The sequence below is a fragment of the Rhinatrema bivittatum genome, chromosome 4 (assembly GCF_901001135.1).
Source record: "Rhinatrema bivittatum chromosome 4, aRhiBiv1.1, whole genome shotgun sequence".
NCBI lineage: Eukaryota > Metazoa > Chordata > Amphibia > Gymnophiona > Rhinatrematidae > Rhinatrema > Rhinatrema bivittatum.
Window position 1 is genome coordinate 394772466 of NC_042618.1, and position 20106 is coordinate 394792571.

The following is a 20106-nucleotide window of genomic DNA, read 5'->3' on the forward strand; positions in this document are numbered from 1 at the left end:
TTGGGCCAGAGACAACAAGGAAGGTCAGGTGTGTGTATATTATGTATATTACACCTGTTAGCCAATGTAAGCACTCGGCAACTCAGCCCTCATTCTTTTTAGGGCTGTGAGTTTTGCAGCAGAGTTTACAAAGATAATAAAAGGCACAGGAAAAACATTGATAAGTTTCAGCATGGGACATGAATGTGTACTAAGGAGAGAGGCTGGTATTCAGGGAGATTATTGGGGGATTTCCTTAAACTCTTAACAGATGATGCATTAATTCGCCCACAACCTCTGCAATGCAATAGAAGCATTACTACATTCCCAATTCCATTGACTATTCAAACTCATAGAAACATGACAGAAGAAAAAGACCACATGGTTTATCTAGACTGTCAATCCACCAAATAATCCAGTTTTACAATCCTTACCATTCCCTAAGAGAGCCACTGTTTCCTGAATTCAGAGATTGTTCTAGTATCAAACATCTCTACAGAGAGGCTGTTCTATGCATCCACTACTCTCTCTGTAAAGAAATATTTCCTTAGATTACTCCTGAGTCTACCCCCTTTCACCCTCATCCCATGACCCCTCATCCTAGAGCCTCCTTTCTGTTGAAAGAGGCTCACCTCCTGTGCATGAAAACCTTGGATGCATTTAAATGTCTCTATCATATCTCCTCAAGCTCTCCTTTCCTCTAGGACATTGTTTTCCAACTTTTTCATAACCAATGCACACCTACATTAACAAAATTTTGTGTGGCCAGGCCTGGTGCCACCATGTGTGCAAAGTGTGCAAAAGTGTGCAATTGCACAGGGCAGCGCACCCAAGGGATGGTATCAGGCACAGGGAGAGGCCCATAAAACTGCCAGACCTGATCCCACCAGCGTCAGAAGAAGTTATTTATTTATTTTTATTTTATTTAAAATCTTTTCTATACCGTCGCTAAGTTATATACCATCGCAACAGTTTACATGTAGGCAAATATTTAATGTAGGTAAAAGTTAGAGGCCAGCATGCCATGACTGAGAAGCGAAAGCCTGTCCCACAACTCTTCCTCATGTGCCCAGTCCTACGGTATATAACACTCACTGAGCTGGCACTTCCTGTATGCTCATCTCCTGCATCGTGAGATGAGCATTCAGGAAGTGCTAGCACCGTGAATGTTGAATACCGCAGGGCTGGGAGGAAGAGCTGTAAAACAGGCTCCAGTTCTACAGCAACTCCTGCTCTCCCCAACGATGGAGGCACAGGATGGCAGCAGCACCAGAGGAGAACTAAAAGGCCCCGTGGATCCTGCCTGCCTGGACTGCGTGTGTGTGTGTGTGTGTGTGTGTGTGTGTGTGTGTGCGGCAGTGTGAATGGGAGCCTGCCTGGAATGGATGTGTGTGTGTGTGTGTGTGTGTGTGAATGGTGAGGATCTGTTTTTCTTCTGCATGTGTGACTGAGGTGAGGTATTCTCCTAATAGGAAGTGTTTTAGGGCTTTTGGAGGGTTAAGCTCACACCCAACACACGTTACAATAGGCCTAATACCATATGAGCTCCAAGATCTGAAGGCATATCAGTGTGCCATGGCACATTGATTGGGGAAACACTGTTCTATGATATACATGTTCAATTCTTTAAATCTGTACCTATATCATTTAGAACAAAGACCACTGATCATTTTAGTAGCCACCTTCGGGACTGACTCCAACCGGTTTATATCCTTTTGAAGGTGTGATCTCCAGAATACACAGTATTCCAAATGAGGTCTCACCAGGGACCTATACAGGGGCAATATCACCTCCCTTTTTCTGCTGATCTTTCTTCTCCCATTGCACACAAGCATCTTTCTGGCTTCTGCCATCGCCTTATTCATCTGTTTGGCCATCTTAACATCATCAAACATGATTACCCCAGAACCCGCTCTTCTTTTCTGCTTAGAATTTCTCTCCCTATAGAGAGAAATTCTAAGCGGTAGATGTAGTGTATTTGGATTTTCAGAAGGCGTTTGACAAAGTCCCTCATGAGAGGCTTCTACGAAAACTAAAAAGTCATGGGATAGGAGGCGATGTCCTTTCGTGGATTACAAGCTGGTTAAAAGACAGGAAACAGAGAGTAGGATTAAATGGTCAATTTTCTCAGTGGAAAAGGGTAAACAGTGGAGTGCCTCAGGGATCTGTACTTGGACCGGTGCTTTTCAATATATATAAATGATCTGGAAAGGAATTTATCAAATTTGCAGATGATACAAAATTATTCAGAGCAATTAAATCACAAGCAGACTGTGATACATTGCAGGAGGACCTTGCAAGACTTGAAGATTGGGCATCCAAATGGCAGATGAAATTTAATGTGGACAAGTGTAAGGTGTTGCATATAGGGAAAAATAACCGTTGCTGTAGTTACACGATGTTAGGTTCCATATTAGGAGCTATCACCCAGGAAAAAGATCTAGGCATCATAGTGGATAATACTTTAAAATCGTCAGCTCAGTGTGCTGCAGCAGTCAAAAAAGCAAATAGAATGTTAGGAATTATTAGGAAGGGAATGGTTAATAGAACGGAAAATGTCATAATGCCTCTATATCGCTCCATGGTGAGACCACACCTTGAATACTGTGTACAATTCTGGTCGCCGCATCTCAAAAAAGATATAGTTGCGATGGAGAATGTACAGAGAAGGGCAACCAAAATGATAAAGGGGATGGAACAGCTTCCCTATGAGGAAAGGCTGAAGAGATTAGGGCTGTTCAGCTTGGAGAAGAGACGGCTGAGGGGGGATATGATAGAGGTCTTTAAGATCATGAGAGGTCTTGAACGAGTAGATGTGACTCGGTTATTTTCACTTTCGAATAATAGAAGGACTAGGGGGCATTCCATGAAGTTAGCAAGTAGCACATTTAAGACTAATCGGAGAAAATTCTTTTTCACTCAACGCACAATAAAGCTCTGGAATTTGTTGCCAGAGGATGTGGTTAGTGCAGTTAGGTTTGGATAAGTTCTTGGAGGAGAAGTCCATTAATGGCTATTAATCAATTTTACTTAGGGAATAGCCACGGCTATTAATTGCATCAGTAGCATGGGATCTTCTTAGGGTATGGGTAATTGCCAGGTTCTTGTGGCCTGGTTTTGGCCTCTGTTGGAAACAGGATGCTGGGCTTGATGGACCCTTGGTCTGACCCAGCATGGCAATTTCTTATGTTCTTATGTTCTTACTTCTCCCTTGGGTTTTTGCAGCCTAAATGCATATTTCTGTATTTTTTAGCATTAAATCTTAGATACCAGATCCTAGACCATTCCTCGAGCTTTACTAGTTTCCCTCCTCCATGCTGACAAACCTTTCCTGACAATCCTTCTGCAATGTTGCTCACAAAAATAATGAAAAGAACCAGTCCAAGGATCAATCTCTGCGGCCCACCACTAGTAATGTCCCCCCACCCCCAGAGCGTCTCCATTTATTACTACCCTTTGTCTATACCCATTCGGTCAATTTATGGCCCAAGCCAAGGGCACTCAATTTATTTACAAGTCGCCTATGCGTAAATGTGTCAAAGACCTTCCTGGTCACAAATCATTGTTGCACTTCCCCCTTGTGACACAATAACCGTAAAGAAAGAGAGGAAGAAAATAAGTTAACCTTACCTTCACACTGTCCTTGGTTCGCCAACAGCACAGCACAGGAGAAAGCCTGTGATTGATTGTGACCATGGAATTTTACCAGTAACATTATTGATCTAGCATTTGGATCTTAGATTTAATGACTCACCTTTCCAAATCTGAGCTGAAGGCAAGTTACAGTCAGGTACAGTAGATTGTTGCCTGGCCTAAAGGACTTACAATCCAGCAAGCCGATGCAGAAAGGTGTGTTCAGCTGACCGCACCTTTCTGCATGCATTTCAATACGCATTTTCTGCGGGCAAAACTTACTGCTGATACAGCAAGGAGTTTTGCGTGCAGAAAGCGGGCATTTCCAAACGGGAGCACTGCTTAGTGCCCTCGCATGGAAATCCCATGCAAATGAGGGCATTAAGCATTATCCCCCCCCCCCCCAACGCAGAGAGACTGCATCTGTCCATTATGCCTTTTTTAAACACTGGAAACAACTCCTGGTTAGAGCTGGAGTTAAGTTTCCAGCACTATGAAAAAAAAGAGTAAAGACGTTTTTAAAAAGTATAAAAATAGTTAAATACTCTGGACAGGTGATGGAAGCTCACTTACCAGGATAATAACTGACTTATTGCATCAGGAGTTAAAAAAAAATCTTGGCATTAAAAATGAGTGCTAAAAACTAGCGCACATTTTATTAGCGCCAAGAATATTGCATTGGCCTGCAGGTTTTTACTCGAGGCAATAAGAGGATGACATGACTTGCCCTAGGTCACAAGGAGCATCAGAAGGAAAAGCAGAATTTGAATCCTGGCTTAACCTGGCTCTCAGCCTATTGTTCTAGGCTACTCCTCCTACTACCTTGCAGTACGGCTGGGGTTTTGCTAATCACAAAAGAAATAACCATCTGGACAAAAAAAAAATGTGTCTTCAGCTAAAGGAACAAAATTGCAAACAGAGTCAGCAGGAAGAATAAGAAATGCAAATATTAAATTGAATGTGCATATAAACAACAGGCTACTGACTTCAACTATATACTGGAAGTTGAACAATTTTAAAAAAAAAAAAAAAAAAAAAGGAAATGTTTATGGCATTCTCTGCAGATTGTGATATTTTTTAGGTGGCTCCGTACAGGAAACAGCCAAAGATAATTCAATACATGAGCTTCCAAGACCAAAAAGGTCACATCTTCAGATTGGGTCACAGAATATTGTCCACAAAATGGACCTCTGTGACCTTGAATACAAGATAACCTTTAGATCGCTCTTGTGTTGGTCCAAACACAACTGTAAAGAGTCAAGACTAGTAGTAGAGCTGGATTTAAAAAAAAGGTTTAGATAAATTTCTGTAGGACAAGCCTGATACCAAGTATTATTTAGGAAGGTTTGGGGAACACCACCTCTTACTGCCAGGAGCTGGGAGTCAACAACAGGAAATGAATGTCCCCATTTAGGATCTTCTGGGCACTTCCTCCAAGTAACCCGGATTGACCACTGTCAGAGATGGGATTGCTGGATTTGATAGACTATTGGTTTGACCCAGTTGGCATTTCTTATGGTCTTAATCCAGTTTTCTCCATGACCAATATAGCTATGAAAACTCAGCACTGCAGGAATTTTTTAGGAACAAATCAAATACATAAACTCAAAATTTATTTTGCCAAGTAGACAGCAAACACATAACTCACTTTCTTTTGAAGATACTGTATATATATATATATATATATATATATATATATATATATATATATATATTTCCATCATGAGTACAAAGTTCATTATAAAAACATAAGCAAGAACTGAGCTTGTCAAGCAGTTTACCAACTTCTTTAAGTAGGACAAGAAGCTGTCTAATGTTAAAAGACAACACAGGGCATGTTTAAAAACAGAGAAGAAAGGAAGCAGCAAATGAAAGCCAAAGCACCATTGTACAGTTAGGATGCAGATTTCTTTATACATTATACAGACTGAGTAGGAGGTTTTTTGGCTAATCCATGTATGATAGCAAAGATTGATAGGCAAGATGCACTAATTTATGTTCAAGCCTAAATTTTAAAATGTTCTACCAAAGGCCACTTCATGCAAGGCACATAGAAAAGGGACACTTACAAATAGCCTCATGATGGTAAACACAGTTCCTTTCACTATCTGAATGCCTATTTAGCACCCTTTAAGGTCAGCAGGGTCCTACTAATTGCATTAGGAAGGGCTGTAAATTCCAGTCCTCATTCTCTTCTCAGGTCGTCACTTTTGCAGCCTTTTCTTTAGTCCGACATTATGTAAAATACATTTTAAATGGCTCTCCACACCCACCCCCCTTTCCCCCGCCCCCAGCTTTCTTTTCTTCCAAAGCTTGTAAACGTATTGATTGAAGGGCAGTTTAATGTCATGCAGATTTGATTAGAAAATAGCCAGTCAGCTCCCAGGGACTTAGGATTTCAGATCCTGCTACCTTTCAAACAGCATTTTTCCTAAATACCAACCAGGACATTTTGTTGGTTTTAACCATTTTCCACAATAAATGAAACTCCCAAAGTCTCTTAGTTGTCCTGTTTATCTCTCTTGAATAGATCATGAGCTCTACAAAAGTGCCCTATCTCAGATATTTAATTACTGTATCCCAGTGCTCATTGTACCTTTACCTAATTGTACCTTATTCACATATTAACCCTGATGTATTATTGTGTGGGCACAGCTTGTCATGGATTCAAATTTGTTGTAACTCACTTTGAATGCCTTAGTTGGAAAAACGTGTAGGAAATAAAATGATGAAGATGATTATGTGTAATTGTACAGTGCTGTGTACGTCTAGTATTGCTATAGAAATGACAAGTAACAGCTGTAGTAGCAGTTCATGTGGAAATAGTGGGTTTGATTCCTGAGTCAGGTCTTCTGCTTGCTGGGTCATTCTGAGCTGGGTATGCTGTAGAGGCAATATTCACAGGGGGGGGGGGGGGGGTCAGCCAAGCAAAACTATTTAACCTGTGGTTGGATGCGCGTTTTGGACGCGTGTCCACAACCCCAAGGGGATCAGCACATCCAAAACGCGCATCCAACCCTCTGCGAAATTAATAGCACTCATCACATGCAAATGCATGTTGATGAGGCTATTAGTTATTCGCCCCAGATATATAAAAAAATGTGCACTCAACCCAAACAGCCCAAACAAATGTACAGAAAATACTGCTTTTCTGTACATCCTGTGACTTAATATCGTGGCGATATTAAGCTGGAGGAGCCAAAAGGTTAAAAAACTTTTTTTTTTTAAAGTGCCGGCGGTCAGGTTAGAAAAATGGACACTCAATTAATGAGCGTCCATTTTCCTAACCCGTGGCTGTGCACAGGTTAGGAAAACGGACGCTCATAAAACTGAACGTCTGTTTTCCTAACCCGCTAGCAGCCATCTCTCCTGGGCGCTCGCTCGCTGCCAAGGAGGTGCTAAGGGTGCACATTTGTGGAATGTGGAATAGAGAAGAAGCAATATGGGGTGTACTAAAAAAAATGATGGTGCATCCATTTTTATTGGAGTAGTTTAAAGGCCTCTGACTCAAACGGAAGAGCTAGACAAAGATCTGGTTGAAGACATCCAGAAGGTGGGAAAGAAGGGAGAAGTGTTGATTATGGGAGATTTTAATCTGCTGGACGTAGACTGGAGAATCCCTTCTGCGGAATCTACCAGAAATAGAGAGATAATGAATGCCCTGCAACGGGCTCTCTTCAAACAAATGGTAATGGAGTCCATGAAGGAAGATGCGATATTTGGACGGTGCTCACTAACGGGGATAATGTCTCTAATGTCTGAGTGGGAGACCATCTCAGCACTAGTGATCATCAAACAGTATGGTTTGATATTGCAAATAGGATGCAGAGAAGTCACAAGAAGACACGGGTTTCGAATTTCAAATATACGGACTTTGTAGAGGTAGAACCACAAAACTGAGAGAAAATGGGAGAAGTAGAAGAACAGTGGGGCAAACTAAAAGGAGCAAATACAAAGGCAACAAATCTATATGTTAGAAGAGTAAACAAAAGTAAGAGAAATAAGAAACTGATTTGGTTCTCAAAGGAGGTGGCAGATAAAATAAAAGCAAAAAGAACAGCGTTCAAGAAATATAAAGGATCACAAAATGAGGAACACAGTGAAGAATATCTGGTGAAACTGAGGCAGACAAAGAAGGAATTCAAGAAAGCTAAAAATCAGGCTGAAGAAAGGATTGCCAAAGAGGAAAAGAGAGGTGACAAAACATTTTTCAGATATATCAGAGAAAGGAGAAAGGTCCAAAGTGGTGTTATGAAATTGAAAGGTGACAATGATCAATGCATGGAGAGAGATGAAGAAATGGCAGAAATATTAAACAAATGCATCAGTTTGGTGTTCACTAAAGAAGACCCTGGAGAAGGACCTTTGCTGGTTGACAAGACCATAGGTAGAGATGGGGTAGATGAAAATCCGTTTACAGAAGAGAATGTATGAGAAGAGCTCAGCTCATACAGGCACCCAATCTCTCAACTCAGCTAATACACGCACTCTACGGGCCCTCAGCCTCTCTCTTACCTCTGGGCCTCCTCTTCACGGGTCGCTGCAGGATCGGCTCTGCAGCGGCCCTGATCTTCCCGGGCCGATCGCGGCGACTCTGATCTTCTCGGGCCGATCCGATCCGCGGTGGGGGCCCTGCTACCGGGCCTCTTCTCGCCCGCTGCAACAACGCGGCTCCTCTTCTGCACGTGGCTGCTTCATCTCCTTCTTGCCCGTGCGGCTCCGGCAACATTTTTCTTCCGGGGCCGCGTGGGCAGGAAGGAGGCGGAACACCTGCACGTTTAGACGTGCCCTTTTTCTTCGGGCCGTGGTGACGTAAACTCACCACGGCCTTACCGATCTTCCTGCTGTGTGTCTGCGGCACACAGCACAACGATTCTTCACTGCTTAGCCGCCAGTGGGATGAGCTCCACCGGCGGCCGCATTGGCTCCCACTTGCCGGTGTGTCACGTGCACCGGGCTTGCGCGACACACCGGCACACCTCAGGCGACACACTAAAGTGTCGCGACACACACTTTGGAAAGCTCTGGGCTACAGGATGGAAATAAAGAAATGAGTGCATGAGGGTAACTTGCTGGTGTGGTAGTTACTACCCTTAACCAATAAGCCTTCATATTGTTGTTGCTACTCCATCGGTGCTCTCTGCATCAACAGCAGGGGGAAATGAGGAAAAGGGGAATTAGATTCAGACAGCAAACAACAAGGACATTGAATTTTGCGGTCAGGGAAAACAAATAAGAGTAGGGGTAACTTGCTGATACAGCTGTTACTATCCTTAACCAATAATGCAACTCCAACACTGGTCCCCACTTCAACGACAGGAGGTAATGAAGAACTGGACTCAAACAGAAACCAACAAGGGTCCTGACTTTGACGATCTGAGAAACTGATAAGTGCAGAAACTACCATAAGCTTGCTGGGCAGACTGGATTAGCCTTTGGTCCTTTTCTGCCGTCATTTCTATGTTTCTATGTTTGTCCCTAGCACCACCTTGGCAGCACAACCCCTCATTTAAATACTGAATCGTGCACCCAGGAGAGGTGGCTGGGCGCGCGTTAGGAAAGCGGAGCTCAACACTGAGCGCCCATTTTCTGCACTCATGTATTGCATCAGCCCCCTAGTGTCCACATTAGCTGGGCTCCCTGGTTTATGGCCGAGGGCTGTCCCTGCAAAAGGTGGGCAAAGAAGAGACTATAAAAACTTCCCCTTTCGCTCCCTCTCCCCTCCCCCCAGCCCTGGTAGTTGTGAATGACCTGACACCAAATTCCAATTAAGCTAGAAGTATAAATAAACAGGAAAAACCTCCAAGATCCAAATGAAAAGAACTCTAGGGGCAACTGGAAATGTGAAGACAATGAAGAAAAAAAAAAATCCCTCACCAATAAAGCAGGAGGATCTGCTGTTATAAAGTACCGGTAATACTAGAAAACAGAGAATAATTTACATAACCAAGACCAACTACAGGCCACTTCTCTTGCATTCTAGAAAACAATTTGGGAACCAAAGTATTTCTCATAAAGGGTTTGTTATAACAGCTGTAACTTAGGGTAGAAAGACTTCAGTTTACATTTAAAAGGAGACTTTTGCTGTTTGAACAGGCCTGTTATAAAGGTGGACCTCTATTATCATTGCAGCTGTGAATTATAGCACATCTTCCACCCAAGGATTCTATAATGAAGGGCAAAATGCTTCCTTAACAAATGTACAACACTAAAATATAGTGATATAAATCCTAATTGGAGGCCTACAGGTGCATAGCGCCCAGCTGTCCTCTTGGTCTCCACTGAAGGTATCCAGATCTTGCTACTAGAGCATACAGCTTTCTTGTAGGCTTTGAGGGGAGCAAGGGTTCCCTTGGCATGCACCAAGCCCCAAAGTCTGTATAAATATATATTTTTAATAAGGAATTATTTTGTACTATGAAAGGTTTTATAGCATTATATATATCCTTAGGCAAGCAATCACTATCTGTAGTGCTGCTGGGCAGATTGGATGGACCACTTGGGTCTTTTTCTGCCATCATTTACTATGTTACTATCAATTTAGAATCAATAAGGCTGAAGCTCTGTTTTGCAGGACAAAATCAAGGAGTTAAATGAAGAAGAGAACAGCTCTATGCACCCCCAGTACAGGGTCACCAGATGGAAGCTTACAACTATGTGCCTTATGTAGAGTTTCCACCTCACCCCGGGTTAACCAAACAGATTGATCCAGTTCTGGCATTGCCCCCATTGTACATATGGCTATGTAGTTCTGATTTTCTCTTATTTCCCTAAGAAAGATCATCAGGACCACGAATCAAGGTATGCAATAGAGCAAAATCTAGATTGGATCAGTCTGTTCAGTTGATATGGGATGATGTGGCAACCCTAACCTTTAATTGGGCTTAAGTCACACCTATCCCCATATCAAGCTCAGCACTCACAGGCCGGTGCAGAAAGGTGCATTCTGGCCAACACATAGCTTTGCCTGAATTTGAATGCTCATTTTGTGAGTGTAAACTTTACTGCCAAAGCAGTAGGGAGTTTTATGCTCACAAAATGAGCGTTCTAAAATGGGAGTACTGCTTAGTACCCTCGCATAGAAATCCCATGCAAATGAGGGCATTAGGCATTACTCCTCGAGGCAGAGAGGTAAGTTGGCCTGCTCAGGATTTTTTTACTGCTTGAAACTTAACACTTCACAGATGAGTACTGACTTATCTGGCTAACTGGCAAACCTCACCAGATAGTCGGATAAATTAGTACGTATATGGGTACGTAGTGGCAAGTGCCACTGTACGATCTGCCTGTCAAAGATAGTCCCGCCTCCCTTCCTGAATTAAAATGTACGTTCGGCCTGTGCTTTTTTAAACTCCCGATGCATTACCATAGCATTAGCTTACTGCATCGAGAGCTAAACAATAAATTAATCTGGGCATTAAAAATGAGAGCTGAAAACCAGTGCACAGTTTCTTAACACCCAGATTACTGCATCGGCCTATCGATGATTCCATATAGATGAGATGAGGCAAGGAAAGCAATGAGAAATAAAATTCTGAAGTTTAGCAAAGGGCTACCATAATTCCAGAGACAGTTAATCTATTAAACTATTAAAACTGAATTTGCCTTTTTAAGGTAGGAACTGTATTCCAGCAATTAAAGAAAAAAAAACCCTTGTGCACATAAGCATATTTTAAATGTATTCTCCACCTTTTGTGACTGGTCAGCAACTTCAAAGCAGATTATATTCAGGGTACTGTAGGCATTTCCCTGTCCCCAGAGGGTTTACAATCTGCCTGATTTACTTAGGCTTTCTTCCCATTCTGTCTATGGGAAGGAAATGTTGGTAAAACAGGCCCTAAATTAGTACCTTAGGCAATGGAGGGTAAAGCAACTTCCCAAAGGTCACAAGGGACAGTAGTGGGATTTGAACCCTAGTCTCCCTGGTTCGCAGCCCACTGCTCTAACCACCAGTCATTAAAGTTTAACTATTGAAAGCATTTTCTCTCTTAGATTACTCTGACTGGAAAACATAAATGTTTTTCCTAGATTATAGTTTACCAACAAATTTTCCATGTCTTGCTTTTCTGGAGCTGTCACTAAGGAAACAACTCAGCAAAGGACTTTTTAAAAATCTTGTCTACTTGACATAATCAGACTTGACTTGGCAAATGACTAAAATACATGCTTTACTGGCCCAAAATACAACTTACAGGCTAAAATCTAGTCTACATAATTAAGCATCTCATATAATGCTTATGTCAGCAACTGAGGAAAATCTTGCCTTTAACATCTGGAAGTTTATAAATCCTCAGATCCCTTAGGTATAGTGTAAATTTCCCACTTTACACCACAGCATCCAATTTTCATTTATCAGCAAGCTTGAACTGTACCGCTAACAATGTTTTTGAAAAGTTTCATATCCTTCCATGTTTAAATAATGTTTTGATATGTAAAATTTCATTTAAAACTACTGTTTTCTTTTAATTTCTTTTGCAGATTCAAAGGTCCTCCCTGGAAGTGAAATAATTTCTTTTCTGCATTAGCTGTAAAAATTAATTTACTCTACAATGGCTTTTCCTTAAGTAAATCATAAAAAGATTTGCCCTTCGCTCACTTTAAAGCTGTGAAATGATTTTATTTCTGAAATGCATTATAAATAACTAAGAACAGATTAACTTTTACACAATTTTGCATTAAAGGATTCTTCATGAAGATGCTTTTCAGAGAAAGGATATACAGTAGACTGACAGCTGGAAGTTAACACCCTCATGGGAGGTATCTTAACTCCTCCAGGCCACTCCAGGGTGACTACAGAGCTCCATATCAATACAGGCTGGCTAAAGCCAGTCCTTTCCTCATTCCCAGTGCATCTATGGACTTATACAATAAGTTCCTTAAACAATAATTCCAGAGATACAATGGGGGAAAGCCTTCTCTTTTGCCATAGAGCAACATGGTCATCGTAACTAACTATAATGACATATTTATAAAGGATTTTTCTTTTTGCATATGTTTTCGCTCTTGCTGAGGCACTATTATCTCGGTAATAAGTTAATGCAGTGAAGTTCCTGGCCATAATGTTTTCACAGTAGCCAATCAAAGGAGAAAGTTGCCCTCCAATCTAGAGTTGTTTTAAACCTAAGCCACTTTGTAAACTTGAATCAACTTCAGATTTAAATTTCTGACACAGATCGCATGTTCTCAAAATGCGTCTTATACGGTTCTAATGCTCATCCAGTCCCAAGCAGAATTTATTATGAAAATGAAAGCCTCATTCGCTCAGAGTTTTTAATAGAGCACAAAATGTAACTGAACCATTTTTTAATAAATTCCTAAGTATAGAACATTCATTTCCATGCGTGCAGAGAAATGCAGATTTGTGCTTGCCACAAGCAAAATAAAACAGGAAATTTCATTTTCCAAATCCAGATGTAGCACACAGTGGGATCTATTTACTGAGGTGTGGTGCACAGTAATGCAGCATCATTAGCAAACAGACAGGCCCCATTAGAAATAATGGGAGCCATAGTAAATAATGAGCATCAACACTTGTTGCTGCACCTTTGTAAATAGACCCCCATTATTAGAAATAACTATGCATTGGGCTGTTTTAGATTATGCTTTGGAAATATCTTAGTACTAACTGGTGCAAACTTCTTTAAAAGGTTCGTAAACAAATCGACAAACTGGGGAAAAAGAAATTTGAAGATTTATCAAGTCAGTTCAACAAACCTCTTTTAAATAATTCCTTCTTCCCTCCCTCCCTCAATACACACACAAACAGTGATATTTGCTGCAGTGAGAGGGTGGGGGTCCACAGAGATAGTGAAATTGGGATGGGAGGGAGAGGGATAAGATGGGAATAAAGTGGGAAACATTGGTGAAGAGAATAGGGTGGATAGGAAGGCTATGGCTCAGCATCAGATGGGGGATGGGAAGGAGGGGACAGGGCTTGGCTGTGCCTGTGGGTTTCACTGGGCTCAATGGCTGCAATGTCAGGGGGGGCAGAATTGTATTTGGACCATTATATATGTAATTTTCAGTATTGATAATAAGGGGCTTTTGTAAGTTGTGTTATGATATTTTTTTATATGTTTATTATGCATGTTTTATTTTACACCACTTTGGACAGCTCTAGTTGAAGCAGGGGAAGCAGTTAATATATAAATTAAAAAAAATAAAGAAATGTAGGGGTGGATGCTTGTGAGGTGAGGAGAGAGAAATCTACACTGAATTTCCCCCAATTTTACTGGAACATTTTCCCAGTAGATCTGCTGAAAATTAAAAAAAAAAAAAAAAAGTTGGTGAACTGGAACCAGGCAGGGTTGATTTTATGATTTTGCCATCCCTAGGCACTTTTGATGCTTTCACCCCCACTTCCAGTAAAAATCTGTTACAGGATAACTGAATAAGATTCGGCAGAGCTGGAAGGCAGAAAAACTTAGCCAGCCTGCTGCCCTAAATGTTTGCCACCATGGGCACAGGTATAATGAGTGCCTACTGACAAATCCTAGGCTGGCACCAGGCTGCAATTTGCTTGATTTGAGTTCAAACTCTTAATATGGGCACATTTCTGCTAACATGTATGTTACATTACTTCTTCCTGCTTATTTTCCTTTCCTGTTCCAATGCTCCCACATCCTACTTGATCTCCAGGCATACCCTTAACTCCCCAGGTGTGTGTGGAGGGGTAGGGGGCATGTAGTGTCCTTGTCACATAATATTGTTGCATTTCCCATAACACCCACCAGGAGTTGAACCCATGGCCACCTAAAAGTCCCACTGAGTAGGTCTCGTTTGTACCTGTGCATGAACCTCTCTTCTGGAAATAACCCAACCATACATAAAATGAGGTATCACTTGCCTTTGGGCAAGTACCTTGCCTACAAGCTATTTATTAAAGGTTTTTGCTGGAGACATTGTGACTCCACATGCTTGGGGTTATACAGTTCCCAGAGAAGTGCTCACAGAACATCCATCCAAAACACTGGGATCACCCAGCTTCTCACTTACCTGGGCTACAATCAGTCTCAAGCACAGTGGTAATAAATTAAAGACTGTATTATTAAAAAGAAAGAGCAGTGAATGTAAAAAATATTACATAAATCTTCATTGCAGCAGGCAGGGGGAAAGAAAGAGGAATTACATAATAACAATTACTATTTACTGAACCACATTACAGGGTTGAATACTGCCCCACTCTCAGCTGCTGCCAACTGTCATTTTCCACAGACAGTTTTTAACTAAACTCACCAGACTCAACAGCAGTAATAGTGATCTCAACAACTGGATCTACTGAGATTAACCCCTTCAGCAGCAGCTGTTGGTGCCTATGGAAGATGCCACCTGCTATCCAGTACATGGAGTTTTAAATGTCAAACAAATATCATTTATAGTCAAAGCACTGTTTTGCCATAGTCCCTAAATAGGTTTGTTTTGTGCATGCCATGACAGCAATGAACCTCACTCATAAACCAGGGTATGTTGGATACAATTTCAATCTCACAAATATTCTGCTAGTGTTTCATTTCATTTATTAAACTTTATATCCTGTCTGTAAAAACATGTTATCCAGGTGGTTTAACAAATAAAACACATTCATAATAAACAAATGGCAAAACACAAAATCACAAATTAACAAATTAAATACACAAATTATGGAAGGAGGCAAGATGGCGGCATAGACGAGGTATGGTTGTTTGCTCTCCTGCTACATTTTGGAAATTGACTTTTTTTCCTAAAATAATGCCGTCTAAACGTAAGGGTAAGGTGAGAGTTTATCCCTCTCTACCCTTACAGTCACCAATTCAGCAGGAGATCTTTCGCTACTTATCCTCACCTGCATTAAGCCCAGGAGCCAAGGATCCAGATGAATCGGGTCGTGTGGGAGGACTGCCCGAATCTACTGAGGAGGCCTCTCTGAGTCCCAATCGCAGACCACCGCCGGCGCAAAGGACGGGAGAGGAATGCCCTGGAAACGCTGCCGAAGGGGTTACACCTTCCGGATCAGGGACGCTGACCCGAGCAAAGGGAGCAGGAGTAGGAGATCCGATCGCGGAGACAGCAGACCAGAGCGCAGAGGAGGAAGAGAGGGACCTGGCTCTGAGCGATAATGCGACCGGAGGAATGGAACAAGCTGCTGGTGGTGAGTCCGTGGCCATCCCCATCCGCCCTGCCGTGGTCACGCTAGAATCTATGTGGGATTTAATGGCCGAAATGGCCACAAATATAAAAAGGCTTGAGACAAAGATGGACTATAACAGTGGGAAAAATCAACAAGATATCCTGTTAGTTCAGAAATCTATTAAAAATACAGAAGAGAGAATCAAAGTTCTTGAAGAGAAAGAGGTGAAAAACCTGGAATTCCATGCTGCCGGGGCAAAAGACAGAGCTTTGCTAGCACGGCGTATAGAGACTTTTGAGAATAACTCTAAACGTTTAAATTTGCGCATCATAAACTTCCCTAGAGTTGTGGGGGAAGTACCTTTGAGTACTTTTCAAAAGTTTCTTAAAGAAGTCTTGGGCTTCGAAGAAACTGATTTTCCAAATATTAACGTTTGCTATTTTCTGCCAAAAAGAGTATCTAATTTAAATACGCAAAATTTACCATTTCAGGGAAACTTAACTGAGTTTTTAGAAAATTCCGATCAAGTAATTGACTGGGGCACATTTTTGGTTTCCTTTATAAGTTACCTAGACCTGAATAAGGTCATGAAGAAATATTTCTCAAAGTACCCCATTTTGTTTCATGATAAACCGGTAAAGATTTTCCCTGATCTTGCCCTATTTATATACAGCTACGGAGAAAATAATTTCTAAGCCTCTGACAGGAGGTTATATCTTTGGGATTCTCTTTCATATTGAGGTTTCCCTGTAAATGTTTGGTAAAAAAAGCAACAGGATATATTTGTGTTTTTCATGCCTGAACATTTGAAAGCCTTTATTGAGCAAAGGAAAATAGTTACCTCGTCCCCATTGTCTAGCTAAGAATAAATATAGTGCAGGAAGTACTATGTTAAGCTTTGTTTTCTGTTTAGATATTAATTTTCGAAAAATGAAACTCCCCATTAGATTTTCATAAAGCCTCCTTTAGGGATTTTTTGGTGTCAGTACAAATTGCATTTGATTATATAAAGTAAAGATTAGAGCTGATTTAAAAATTAACATGATGATGAATGTAATTCGTTGTTTCTGTATGGATGGAAATCAGTTCTATCTATTTTATGTTATGATAAATTTCTCAGTATTGTTATAGTTTGAAAATCAATAAAGAAATAATTAAAAAAAAAAATAAATACACAAATTATCCATAAAAATACCACAGACAGACTTATCATACTAGAAGAAGAACATGCTGCAAATGAAATTATTAGGTAGAATTGTTTTAGGCTTGATTGAAAAAACTAGTTTTCACTGTTTTCCTGAATTTGAGATAGTAACTTCCATGTGGATATCAGAGGGAAGAGAACTGCAAAGGACAGGGGCCTGGCAGCTAAAAGAGGACTCTCTAGTAGAATCAAGCTGGATAACTGATAAAGATGGGAGATAAAGAAAGCTCTTCTGAGAAGAATGAAGAGTCTATCTAATAGGAGCATAAGGAATTAAGAGCTTGCCTCAATACGTGCCTTGTACCAAATACAGCTTCCTTCTGGCGCTCATAGGATGTAATATGTACAGGCAATAGATCAAAGTGCACTTGGAAGTTCTTTTTAATCAGGCTAGTGATGCCCACTACAGTTATTTCTGTTTCTTTCTGACACATTTTCTTGGTCTCTGACTGTATCATTTGGTACTTGGAACAGATACTTCTATCAGCAATGCTCTTCTTTTCTACTTTACAACAACGTCTGGTTCCCTTGCATTGAGCTTTTTATCGGTTGGGATGGGGATGATCCAGGTGATCCCAATTTCTTCATTCTCTGCAATTCTGTCAGGGTTGTGATCCGAGCGTATTTCTGGTACAGCAGTGCTACACATTAGCTGTGCCACCTTATTATGCCCCTCCTTGACCAGCTTTAAGAATCCGCTGTGCTAGTTCTTGAATTCTGATAGATATTGTCCTCACCATCACCAGTGGCAGGTTGTTCCATGCACCCACCACCCTTTCTGTGAAGAAATATTTCCTGATGTTATCTTGGTCTCCCTTTCAACGTCATACCTTGTTCTAGAACTTCCCACTAAAAAATGCCTCCTATACATTATTTATGCCTTGGGGGTATTTTAATGCCTCTCTCATGTCCCCAGCCTTGCCCTGCCACCTCTCCTCCACAGTCCGTCAGTCATATCTCACTCATAACAGGGTGAATTTTACAGTGGTAGCCAAGAAACGAGCACTTCACTAGTGTATGTGTGACCTGGCTTTGCCTGTCATTAATATTTTGTGCCCTGTTTTCAGCATCTAAGGATTTTGCATTTTTGGCATCCCCCTCTGCTATATCCCCACCTTTTTGTGGGTTGTGGTTCAGGAATATAAATTTTCCCCTGAGCATGTAATGTTTGATCATTGCTTTTCCCCAAGAGGAGTGATCCAGAGGGTGAGGAGTTTGAGGTGTTGTTGGTCTTTCCTCCCCCAAGGACTGATCCAAGAGAGTGGAGATTTTTGAGACTTGAAGACTGTTGGAGTTTTTGGAAGATTTTTGAAGTTTTTGAACCAATTTCCTAATAGAAGGGCAAAAACCTCGGTGTCTTGAAGGGCTGGGTTCTGGATCTTTTACCTTTGCAATGAGTCAATAGAAAACGTTGGAGATTGTGGAGTTTTTGAGACTTTGAGAGTTTTGCAGAGACTGTTGGATTTATCTATTTTGGAAGATCTATTTTTGAACAAGGGGTTTTGTCAGCTTTCCAGCCCTTGTTTCATGCTGGAACTTGAGAGAGGTTATCCTTCCCTCCAAGGAGAAGGAATTCTAGAGTTGGACACTGGCTTACTTGGGAGAAGAACAACTAGGGGATTTACCATTATGATTTTTCTGATGCTGTTCCTTATTTTTTTCCATACTGGCCTGGATTCTTATTTTATAAGAACATAAGATTTGCCATACTGCAGACCAAAGGTCCATCAAACCCAGTACCCAGTTTCCAACAGTGGCTAATTGAGGTCACAAGTACCCGACAGAATCCCAAGGGGGTAGATAGATACCGTGCTGCTTATCCCAGGGATAAGCAGTGGATTTCTATAACTCTAGCTTAATAATGGTTTATGGACCTTTTCCTCCAGGAACTTATCCAAACCGTTTTAAACACAGCTACACTAATAGCTTTCACCACATCTTCTCACAATGAATTCCAGAGCTTAATTATGCATTGAGTAAAAAAAATATTTTCTCTCATTAGTTTTAAGTGTATACCTAGTAACTTCATTGTGTGTCCCCTAGTCTTCTTACTTTTTTGAAAGAGTAAACAATTGATTAACATTTACTCATTCCATTCCACTCAATATTTTATAGATCTCTATCATATCTCCCCCTCAGCTATCTCTTCTCCAAACTGAAGCGTCCTAACCTCTTTAGTTTTTCCTCATAGGGAAATCATTCCATCCCCTTTATCATTTTGGTTGTCCTTGTCTGTACCTTTTCTAATTTTGCTATATCTTTTTCAAGATGTGGTGACCAGAACTGCACACAATATTCAAGATGAGGTCGCACCATGGAGTGATACAGAGACATTTTGATATTCTCTGATTTATTCTCCATTCCTTTCCTAATAATCCCTAGCATTCTATTCGCTTTCTTGGCTGCTGCTGCACACTGAGCAAAAGATCTCAACATATTATCAACGATGATGCCTAGATCCTTTTTCTGAATGAAGACTCCTAATGTGGAACCTTGCATTGTGTAGCTGTAATTTGGGTTATAGCTTTAAGAACTTGAACACCATCTTTGGATTCCGTGGTTATTTGCTACCTAAATCCCCAGTGGACAAAATTCATCCCCGAGAATATCACTCATCAGTGATCCAGAAGAGTGGGGTGAGGGTAATTTTGATAACTATATCCATGACTGCACCAGTGGCCCAGGAGGTTAATCCTGGTGTCTCCAGGGGCTCTTGCAAGGCATGTATGAGAAAAGGAGAGGTGCAGGACATAGAAGAGCAGCATGGGGAACTTTGTGACCCCCGTCAATTCGCTACACCCATGAAGGGGGAGGAAGAGGTTATAAATGTAGTTTGGTATAGTGTTACATCTGTTTGCATGAATCAAGAGTTGAAAATAAACTATTTTATTGTCAAAGGGGATCTTGCAAAACTGTCCCTTGAATCTTTAAAATGTTACATTTATAAATCAGATTCCTAGGTATGTCTTTAAAATGATTTGCTAATTGCAGATCAGAAAATGGGGAGAAGGCCTATGAACTGTAAGCCCTGCTATGTGACTTTTCAACTGAAGATGTAAACTACGGGGTTAGCACTTTCTAACCTGTAACCTCCAAACTAACTCCTAGATTCATTGTTCTGCGATATTTATAGCAGAATGATGAGTTGCAAAAAAAAAAAGGAGCAGGGAGGCGCTAATGGGCA